This window comes from Malus sylvestris, chromosome 4 (assembly GCF_916048215.2).
Source record: "Malus sylvestris chromosome 4, drMalSylv7.2, whole genome shotgun sequence".
NCBI lineage: Eukaryota > Viridiplantae > Streptophyta > Magnoliopsida > Rosales > Rosaceae > Malus > Malus sylvestris.
In genome coordinates this window covers 12,185,757-12,197,904 of record NC_062263.1, presented here as the reverse complement: position 1 = coordinate 12,197,904, position 12,148 = coordinate 12,185,757, and the positions used below count along the sequence as shown (strand labels likewise).

Here is a 12,148-nt window from a genome sequence, read left to right as displayed (position 1 = left end):
CTAGAATTAGGCATGCTTGAGAGTTTCAAGCACGTGTTTGATGAAAGGCCTCAGAGAAACAGGCTTTGTTGGAACGTTACGATTTCGAGGTATGTTAGGTACAGGAGGTTTCAGGTGGCTTTGGATATGTTTCGGAGGATGCGATGATGCAGCTATGGTTGTAAGTAACATTTCAGCTTGCACAGCGTTGAAAAATTTTGGACCTTGGTAAAAATATTCATGAATATGTTAGAAGTGAACTGTCAATGCATTGTCGAATATGTATGTAAAATGTGGTTGTTTAAATGACGGCTGGATAAATTTTTGATGAAATGCCTGTGAAAGACGTGTTTTGTTGTAAAAGTATGGTAGTTGGGTGTGTAAATTGTGGTAGGATTGATGAGGCTAGAAAGCTGTTAGATGGGAGTCCAACTAAGGATGTTGTTCTCTGGAAGCCCATGATTAATGGGTATGTACAATACAACCATTTTAACGAGGCGGTTGCTCTCCTCATAGGCTGTACTCAGTTGGGAGCATTAAGGCAAGGCGACTGGATTCACGGGTGTATTGAAGAGAACAGAATTAAAATTGATATGGAAATGTATGCAAAATGTGGCAGCATAGACAGATCTTTGGAGATTTTTAATGGGTTAGGGGAAAAAGATGCAGCCTCTTGGACTTAAATCATTTGTTGGCTTGCAAGGAAGGGCAAGACAAGCAAAGCATTCGAGTTGTTCCCGAAATGGTACAGATTAATATCACCTTCATTGCTGTCTTAAGTGCTTGAATTCACAGAGGGTTGGTAGATAAAGGTTGTGAGTTCAACTCCATGAGAAAGATACATGAGATTGAGCCGAAGTTAACAGTATGGTTGCCTGATCGACCGTCTTGGTCGTGCTAGACGAAGCAGAGGAGTTGATAGAAAGGATTCCAAGTGGGAACAATGAGATTATAGGCCCAATATCGCAGTGTCTGCACATTTCAATCTAAAATTTTGATTTAAGACCGAAAAAGTGGAAGTATGATGTTAATAATTTGGTTCCACAAGAGTGAATATTTGTAAAGCATAGAAAAATTAACAACTGAACTACAAATTCATCTTCTGGACGTGATCAAGTCAAATGTCCGAATAATTGAGCTGGGAAAACGAGAAAGACGCTGATGATGTGGTCTACGGGAGGGTATAATGCTGGAATTGCAACTATTCAACCGATCTGGTAATGCTTTCTCTTCAAACTTTTTGCCTTTCCATTTGGGTTCATTTGTAGTAGTCATCATTTGATTACTGGGATGATTATCAGATGCGTCATGGCTTGATTCAGATTCATATTTATAGGAATAATTATACCCACTAGCATCCATAGTTTTCTTCAAATATTTGTCCTTTACGAGATTTACCCCTGTTTTCTTCACTCTCATTCCAAAACCCTCTACAAGAATAACAATCTTGTCCCCACCTTGCAAACTGAGCTTGAGCTTATCATTCGATAATTGTCCCAGCCAAAAATAATCCCCTAGTGATCCGTACAAAGGCCTATCGGCCCTCAAAGTAGTATGCTTGGTACAATTTGTAACAGTAACAACAAAAGAATGATCTTCTTTGATTCTCGAGTAAAGGGTGTAGAAAATCAACCTTTTAAAATTACGATCATCACATGGAACATAAAAACTGACTTCATTGCCATCAGCGACAAACTCAAACCACACCGGCATATCATAAATCCCATTCAGAAAAATGCCACCAGTTCCAGAAGAAGTCCATCCCTATAATATATATACAATGTAATATAGTATTGTCAAATACTTGTACATGTGTTTGTGTTTGTGTGTGTGATTGATAGAGAAAGAAGTAGAAGGAGATAGAGGTAGAGATCGAGACCAGTAGGATGAGTCTGACATGTTTATATTTGGTCTGAACATCACAGACGGATTGCATATTAGATATACGTTTTCATTCGAACACCATGAGGAGAATATGCATTAGGAAAACCTAAACTTCAAAGCATGTATGTGGAAATCCATAAGTAATTGGTAAAATTGCATATGACTGTTATTGGTGAGGGTTAAACCTTAGTCTTTCCTATAATTATTTAATTTTAAAAACGTTTTTCTCTTTGCTGCCATTATTTCCAAACTTCTATATTCCTTTTATTGTTAATTTGATCTTTTTTAAATTCAAAAATCTCAAATCTTCGATAAAAATATGTTTTAATAGTTAATTAAGAGTTAGTTTAATTACAAGTTAGTCAAACAATCCTTGGGAACAACGACCTTGCATGAGTGATTATACTACAATTACCTTGTACTCTTGCAAGTATTTTAAGTGATTTTAACCCTATTTTTTAGGTACTAAAAATCCTATCAAGTCTCAACAGATTTTGACTTAGAGAAATCCCTTGGAAGATACCTAAGATTAGAACACCATAAAAAATTTACCAATGTAAGTCTTTTAAGTTGACCAATGGATGGGTGAATCTTGGACAAACTCGAACAGTTGCTAAAATTCAATTCTTTGAGATTTGGGAGCCTTGAAAAGTCTGGTGACTCTTTTAACTTACAGGAATAACAGAGATTAAGGATTTTCAAATTCTCGAGCAGCTACACAAACCCAAAAGAAAATATTATTTAAAATTTAAGAAGAATGTCTTTAAGAAAATGGCTAAAAATAAAATCAGACAGAGAGAATTAATTATAACTAGTTAGGGGTGATTGTACCATGGCATTCTTCCAGCCTCGTATGAGTTTGTTCCAGTTCAGGTCAAGAGCAATAAGTTTTGGTTGATTAAGAAGGTGCTTGGGCATGGACTTAAAAGGGAATGCACTCCAATACAACCATCTCAACTCTTTTGGAAAATGGAGTCTGGATCCTCGTCGAATCCTCTTTGTGAGGATTCCAGGGATCCATGAATCGTGTCCATTCCTCGTACATCGTGAGATCAGAAATCATTTTTAATATTTTTATTTGAAAATAAATATAAACAGTACTTGACAAAAACTGATCGCACAATATACGATGGACTGACACGATTCACGGATCCCCAGGATCCTCACCAAAAAGCTTTACGTGTTTGAGCCGTAGCAATCTCAATTGTTTCATATTGGCAAATGCTTTTGTACTAAACTAGCCTTTTTTTTATCTTCGCAAATTTAGAGTAATTCCTTCAATCTTCAGTTCCCTGTTAAGTAAACAAAAGGATATATGATGAGTAATAAAATATAGGCAGTTGCACTAGGAAATGATTTAGCAAGCATTAATACAAAATTTTGTTGGGAAACTACTTATAGATTTATTTGTCAACATATTTGTTATAACTTCAGAGTCCCACAGTCTACTCCATCTTCCAGGTCAAGTAGGGGATTTTTTTAGAAATGATTATCTTGCCCATTTCTTGAATCAAATCATGCATCTTTAGTTGGCCGCATTCAATAGTTACAAGACATCGTTCACAGAGAACATCGATTCCAATTCTTGCAAAGAAGCCACATCCATCTAATATTTTTGTGACATAATCCTTGTCCATTCCATGAAAGAAACAAGATATATCAAGGAATATAGCATTTTGAGTATAATCTAGCCTATCAGAGCTTATTCTGAGTTTTTCTGTAATTTGTCCTTCAGGTATTTCTTTCAATTTCTCGAGTTCGCTTTCCCATTATGGTATGGTTCTATCTTTAAGAAAAGAGCCCAAAACTTCGAGTGCTAGCGGCAAACCTCTACAGTAAGAGATTACCTTCTTTGACAATCATGATATTCTCCATTAGGGCAATTATTCTCAAACATGTGCCAATTGAGGAGTGCAAGAGCTTCTTCTTTATTCATTTCCTGAGCCAAAAATGTCTTGTCTACTCACTTTAGTAAATGGTCATCTCTTTTTGCTATGATAATTCTACTTCTCGGACCAAACCAATCACGATTTCCAGCTATTGCATTTAGTTAACCCACTTTATCTACATTGTCAATAATAACGAGTACCTTTCTATGCCGAAGATGTTTTATTACATTGATCCCTGCATCGACACTACCAATCATTTGAGACACGGTTGTTTCAAGATATCTGAAACATTGTTTTTGCACAAAAACCAAATTATGTTTACTTGCAGTGTTGCTAACGTCGGCAAGAAAACATTTAAATTGGAAGTTATGATGGATTTGGTTCAAAATGGCTTTGGCAGCTGTAGTTTTACCCAATCCACCCATCCCCCAAATTCCAACCATAATAACGTCATTTGATCCACCACTTGAAAGATGATTAATAATTGGTTGAACACGAGAGCTGATTCCAATCAGATGCTTGGCCACATCTAGTTTGTTTGTGCTGGGAAACAATTCCCGAATATTCTCATCAACAATTCTCCTAATAAGCTTTGCCTCATGCCTGAAAACTCAATTAGTAAGCATCAACTCAATGAAGGCTATCACCTTCACTCAATATAAAGAATTAACTAAATAGATTATAGAATATATATATATATATATATATATATGTAGAGAGAGAGAGAGAGAGAGAGAATTAACTTGTATCGGTCATTTGTCCTACTTTCCTTCACATGTTATCAAGTGGTCATGAATTTTAGTTCAATTAGAACTTTAGTCTATGAACTAAAAATTCTTGAATACTGATCTATGAACTTGTTATAAGGTGACGCAAAAGTCTTTTTGATAACCTCGTTAGAAATTGTCTTACAAGAATTCTTGGCAATAGACACACCTTCTTTTAGGCTTTTGTGCTCCACAAAGCCACCCTTTTCTATTGGATCCTTTCCTTACCAAGTTATTTTCTTTGAAGAAAAAGTTCATTTGCACCCAAATTTTTTATCTCTACACCCGATTAATATATTTTTCTCCATTAAACTTCCAAATTTATCCTTAAGGAAATGAAAAATAAATAAAATTGAAGTCTTATTCGGATGTCTACACCCAATAAACTCCACCACCACCACTGCATGCCTCCATTAATTTTGACAAACCCAATCCAAACTTCAACCACACTTGAATCAACAAATTAAGAGTGGAGAACATACGGTCAAAGAGTCCCAATGTGAAGCTTAAAGCAGACTGAAGTTGCAAAAGTCATTTTTTCTTTCAATCACCGTAAGAGCCTTGGACTAAGAACATAAGGAAGGAACCTTGGGGGTTTAGTGTTATATCCACCCCCACATTTTTATCTATATTTCTATATTTCTCCTTGAAACATGTTTAAGTCTATCAATTTAGTCCCTTATCTCATTTAATCCTAGCCGTCGATCTAGATACCTTATTCCTCCTAAATTGCCAAGTGGCAGGTTCCTAGCTTTCTTCTCTTCCCGAGCTCTCCCTCTGCATTTTCTGAAATCCATCTCTCTCTCTCTCTCTCAGCACCGAGAGCTTCACCTAGCCCTCACCTTAGCTCCCTCACAAAATTGAACAAAAAAATCATATATTTGGAATCCTTGAGACTTAACGAACTCATGCGCCATCAGAGCACCGTGGAATGTTTTGCCATTGAAGCCGAGAGCTTCAAAGCTCTAAAACTCGAACCCAGGTGAAACTTGTGTTCCTTCTTCAAATTTCTGGGTTATGCATCTTGTTTTATGATTTGTGATGTTGGTTTTATGGCAAACCTCAAGGGTTTTGACCTCAGCTCTTCTCTATGCTAAGAACCCAACTCCAATGACAAACTCCGGCAAAATGTCGTCGAGTTCGAAGTTGGTGGGTGTCTTAGTGCATCTAATCTCTTCCTTTTTGTCTCTATGATAACTGGATGAGGTTTTGAACCCTTTATTCAAGCCCTAACTCCTGCATGCACCTCAATCTCTATTTTCCAGTTCACGACAAGTGTGAAAGGACGAACTCCGACGAGTTTGTTGCTGTGGGTGCACGGACCCCTTTGAATTCGAACCTAGGTAATTAATTACCTTGTTGCTTGTTGGTCAGTGCCAAGTGTGTGTGTGCAATACAGTGTATGTGTGGTGTGGGCTGCGATGTGTGTGTGTGTTAACTGTGTGTGGGTGTGTCCGTGTGAATATGTGAGTGTATGTGGTTTGTGTGTGTGGCGCACGTGTGTGCACATGTGTGGTGTGTTGTACTGTGTGTGCGTATGTGTGTGCATGTGTGTGTGCTGGCGTGTGTGTATGTGTGTTGTGTGGGTTTGGGGTCAAGCCCAAACCACCCCTTTGTTCCTAAACTATGCAAACGCAAAACCCAATAAGTCATAACCCTATTTAACCTAAACCTAAACCCTGATCCGAATCCAAAATCAAGACCCATTTCCATTTCTTGAAATTCTATAGTTGGGTAGTTTGATAAATTGTACATTTTTTTTGTGCTTAGGTGAAGTTTCTAGGACCTCCCAAATCCTTTTCCGCACAATTCTGCTGCTACGGAGTATCTGTGAGTGGATCCCTTCTAAAATTTGCATAATTTTATAGTTTATTTGCATAAATGAAATGCATGCCTTACGAGTTTATGAACTGATTTTATGTTAAGCATATTTATTGAAATGTTGATTATCGTCTCGTTATTTTGTAAGGAATTAATTGTTGGCCTATATTGAGCTATAATTTAATATATCATATTTTCTATAAAAACCATGAACTGGTAGACTATATGATAGATGATGATAGGATGCTAAAACATGTTTTCAAAACCCCTCTTTATAGTATAGACGATAGATGACTTTATACTATGAAGTGGTTATATTTGAGAGGCGTAATTATTTGTGTGTACCTAGTGGACATTATGCCGCTTGGGGCGAGGATCTGGTGTTGGCAGTTAGACCGGGGGAAATAATCCCTAGCTACGGGCTGAGGGACACGGAGCAGGCATTGGGCTGGGAGTTGGTAATCTCTGGCTACAGGCGCAAAGACCACGGTGCTGGCATAGGGCCGGGAGTTATATTTATTTAGTGATCTTACTAGCAGCACACCGCGCTTATGAGACGATCTGTGAGACGATTGATATTTTGATTTCCGTGATATGCCTTTTGAGATGTTTTTGGTATGCTAGGATTTTCAGTAAACCTATCACTTATTATGCTAGTAGTTTTCTTTATATAAACTGTGGGGGTTAGTATCTTGATAACTGTTTTATTATTATTGTATATATGAACTTGGTCCACTCACCTTTGTTTTGCACCCCTATTCAGGTCTTAGAAACGAGGACTACGACACAACGTATAAGGCATTCCCCTACCAGTAGCAGTCTATCATTCACTTGTGTGATATCTTGTAATGATCTTTCCTTTTGTGATATTGAATTAGAACGTATTATGTGCACTCTAGACATTTCCTTAAACTTTGTTTATTACCTTTAGATTCTAATGATTATTCATGTTTATTTTCTCCTAATCATTACTCTTGTATTCAATAAATGGCTTTTGTCACCCTCGGGTGTCGGCCAGCACGTGCCTATTTGGGTATTCAGAGACTATCGGGGTCGGGACGTGTCATTTAGAGATCCCTTTCGCACCATATGCATAAGAACTTTTTTTTAGACTAGGTTCGGTTGGCAAACCGTGCCAAATTCTTTGTGCCACCTGCCAGCCACGTATATATAATTACCGAAAATAAGTTATAGCTAGCCAACCGTCTTCTTACAGGTTGCCAAAAATTGTTGAGCCAAAATTATTGGCTAGTTCGGTTGGTAAATGGAACAACCGGTGGTTTGCAAATAAGCTACAAAAGTAACATGACACACCCCGACCCGGAATGTCCATTAGGACTCCGAATCGAGCTGTGCTAGCCGACACCAAGAGGGTTATGAAGCCATAAGGTGTGGTGATGTCGAAAAGTGAATAAATTTAAACTTAAAAGTGCCTAAATATAAGAGTGCGCTGTGAGCGGGAATGAACCTATTTCACACGTGATTGTTAGAGCATAAGTAAAGTACAGTACAGTGAATTGAGAATCATACCATTGAAGGTAATCTCCAATACCAAGATTTGTCACGAATCCTTGGGGATAAGAAAGCTTAGCTATTAAAACCTGGAGGGCCGAACAACAAGGGTGAGTGGGCTTGATTGGAGGGCCCATCAATCTTTTAATCTGATTGGTCCTTTCTACAGCACATACCTGATTGGCCCGAAACCAAGCCTCTGATTGGTTCTCATTCCCACATAATGGGAGTTTAATTAATTCAAAACCTATAGTTTAGTAAAACGATTTCAAACGTCTGTAACTATATCATTATAATCCGGACTCACAAACGGCTTTCGCTTATGCGTTCGTGGTTTCGAGATCTATTCGAAAATGTTACTTGTGACCTCGAAAAATCAACGAATTTTAACGGTTAATTACGAAAATTCAAACCTGATAATTATTTGATTTAATTCCTAAAATTAATGGAAATAAAATTAACTAATACAGATAGCGTAAACGTTAAATATGAATTTAAATAACGAGATATGTAATGAATAGTGAAATTCCAAGGACGGGATTTCACCAAGATAGTCAACGAAAGTCGACAATCTCGCCTCTAGGGCATTTTTGTCAATTCACACTTTTAAAATTTATAAAATCGTACAATTAGGGACAGGTTGTCATAATCTACACCTTAAAAAAATTTCGTCCTCGAAATTTGAAATCACTTGTTATACAAAAGTAGTGAAAAGACAACCGGAAAAATAAATATGTGAAGGAAGATATCAAGTTAGAGCGGTTGCATAAAAGAGAATATCATTTCGTCGTGATTGGAGTGCAATGATTCCTCTTTCATGCCCCCAAACTCATATGTTCCTTCTCCTTCAACACAATACCAAAATATAATACTTTTATAAAAATATAAGGTCAAAAATAGATATATAGTAACATACCTTCAAAATAGGTATATAATATAACGTACAATTTAAAATAGTTGTGCTGAAGTCAAAATTGAATATAGAAAAATTTCACCTACGCACTCGTTGCATCACGTACTCCTAAGGTATGTATGTAGTATATTTGGATCGAGCCCAAAGAATAAATAACTAGACGTATAAATAAATAAAACAAGATACTAACCTAGACGGACCTAAATGTCCACTTGCTTATTGAATTCAATAAACAAGTTATCGATTTACGATCTGCAGCCCGTAATACCCATCACTCACTGTTGTCATGATAAGTGATAGGAGCATATTTATGCGCCTTAGTTAGTTAGTTCTTATGCATTTATGTTGTGTTTTCTCAGTTAAGTTAGTCTTTTAAGCTATTTTCATGTGTTTTCAGGTTTTAGAGACAAAGTGAGCAAAAGGATGCAATTGGGAGCATTTTGGAGCAAAATTGGGCTAAAATGGAGTTCATGCACATGAAGCACAACGGATGGACGAATTTGAGGAATTGGTGAAGCTAGGAAGGCATTTCAAAGTTGAAGAATTGAAGATACAAAGTTTCCTAGTTGAAGAAGGAAATGACTTGAATGAAGGATTCCTAAATGAATTGGGATTCCTAATCACTAAAGGAGTCCTAATTGAAGGTGGATTCCTAGATATATGAAGTTTCCTACTCAAGCAAGGTTTCCTACATGAAGAAGAAGAATTAAAGCCAAAGAATCAGCTCAAGATAAGGAGTATTATCCAAAACCTCATCCATAACCTTATCTTAGCTTATCTTATCCAATCAAACCTTATCCTATCCTATCTTATCCTTATCCTAAACTATCCACATTCCAGCCACTTAGGAGGGTTTCTAATTAGATTAGGATGCTTAAAATGGGATTTCTAGAAGACCTTATCTTATCTTACCAAGATGACACCTAGGAACCTTTCTAGAAGCCTAAAAATCTGCCTTGCATTATCCTTCTAGAACCCTAGATCCTTGCCGCACCTAATTCCTATTTCCCTTGGGATTTTTGGTTTCTAGAAGCCTTATCTTTTCACACTCTTTCTGCTGCACATTATCTCCCAATCCCTTTGGGTTTTTGACTTGTTTTCCTTATAGGATTGGATGTTATTATCCTATGCAATTTAGGCCTTTAAAACCTTGTCCTTTGCTACCTAGGAATGTGAATTTTCAGCCTATAAATACAAGGCCTTGCCGCACCTATTCATTCACCACCCTCTACCAGATTTTCACTACACCATTCACCATTCATACCTCTTGTGCCGTGAGTTTGCAAGGAGAAGAAGGAAGACAACTTGGAGCCGTGCATGCCATTCAAGGAGCTTGGATTGTGGAGCGTTTCTAGGTGTTTTCTATCTTTATGTCAATGTTTAAATTTATTTGTCTTTGTGTATTTGCGAACATGAGGAACTAATTTCTTTATAGTTAGAGGGGAATTCAAAGCCATGATCATATGTTTTATATGACTTGATTTCTTCCAATTATGATTTCATGAATCGTGAATGTGATTTACTTATCTATTTGATTGATAACATGTTTATGTATGTTGATTGAGGGTCGACACTTAGGTTGCATGCATGAATTTGATGCTAGAGTATAAGGGAATTTCACCTAATCGTTATTAACTTATATTCATAAGTAGTAAAAGTCGCTAGTCACGATTGTGTTAAGTGAATCCTAGGCAAGAGTAACATGCGTATCCCATAGTTATGAATGCCTCGTCAATGCTTATGATTTCTATTGAACTTAATGATCTTTGATATGTGTCTCTATCATGCGTATTCCATAGTTAGGGTCCTTGATAAGAATAATTTGGTTGTAATGCGTATCCCATTCAATTCAATGAATCTAGGGAAATCTGAGAGTTAATTGGTCAATCTAGTTAATTTGGGGCATTGTCATTCATGGTTCGTTGAAAGAATAATTGGAGATCGAGTCGTATGCATAGGTTTCATGTGTGGAGAAGGAACCTTCTAACTAGCCTTTCCCCATTCTATTTCATCAAAATCGTTTTCATTAAAGTTTGTTTTCAAAGTTTCTGTTTTCAAAGTTAAATTCGTCCAAAATCAATCCCCCTTTACTTAAGTGAGTCATAGTAGTTAGAAATCACTTTAGTTTGTGTTTTTAAGTGTCTTAGGTCAAGATAAAACCAATTTTCGTCCAAGATTGAGTCTAGTGTTCAAAACTGCCCAGATTGTGGTTTTAAGGCAGTTTTGAGTGTTTTTGGGCTGTTTTGAGTCTTTTGGTTTGTTTTGGTGTTTTAAAGTTTAGTTTTGCATTCTTTGAGTTTAGTTTAGTGTTTTAAATTTGTTTTTAAGTATTTGAGTCAGTTTTCAAGTGATTTTGCAATCCCTCCTAATCCCCGGTTTAGAACGATCCCTACTTACATACTTTGCTACAATTGATAAAAAGAGGGTTAATTTGAGTGTCAACATAATTTTCACATCAATAAGCATGCAACAAATTCCCGAGGGTGCAATATTACGATCATACCCCTCATTGGGAAATACACATAAATCATCCATTTGGCACCTTAATCACGCTCACGTACTGCCCTCTCGGGCGACAACACAAATAGCACACAATTTGTTACATTGTAATCTCGATCATTCAACTACCTGTTCACAATACTCTTATGTCAATCATGTGCTATGCATAAAATTTCCATACTATGTCTCAACAATGCCATACCCAAAACCAAAAATTGGAACCGTAATTACAAGCAACTAAAATAAAGATAACTATGTGTTACTAATTGTAGAACAGACAAAATGCAACATGTCCACTAAGGTTTGAGTAGCTCGTTTCAGACTAATCGTTTGTCTGAGGGTGAAATGTGGTATGTGACAAAGCCAAAGGCTTCCCAAGACTTGGAATTGAAACACGTGTCATGGTGAGATATATTAGTGACACACACACCATATAACCAAACAATGCAGTTCATAACACCGTAATGAGCAGGTTCATATTGAATTTCCCTCAAGTTTAGGAAAACTATGCCAAGAAGAACAATCAAGAATTTAGGGGTCAAACACGTCCATCAAATCTAGAATACAAGGTAATTGAAATTAATGCATGACATCTTGATACAACAGTACCTTCTGGAACATTCAATCATCAACAGTAAGGATTCGCTTATCAGAGTATTTGTTGGGTGATTGAGGAATTAATAGTCACAACTAAAATTCAAATGTTCGGGCGATTCACCTAAACGGTATATTTTCTTGAAAATTAGTACGAAGTGCAATAGGGTAGACATGTACCCAAGGGTGATTGGAATGCCTTCTGGCACAACAGGTGAATATGAAATCACAGCCAAAGTAGATATTGATCTAAACGCCAGAAAAATCTGATAATTTCAAGAATGAGTAAT

General features: G+C 36.8%; 1 pseudogene; it reads right to left on the bottom strand.

Annotated features, from left to right (window-relative positions):
* Positions 1-375: 375 nt before the first annotated feature.
* LOC126618122 (disease resistance protein RUN1-like) lies at positions 376-5,316 on the bottom strand (annotated as a pseudogene).
* Between the last annotated feature and the right edge of the window lie 6,832 nt (positions 5,317-12,148).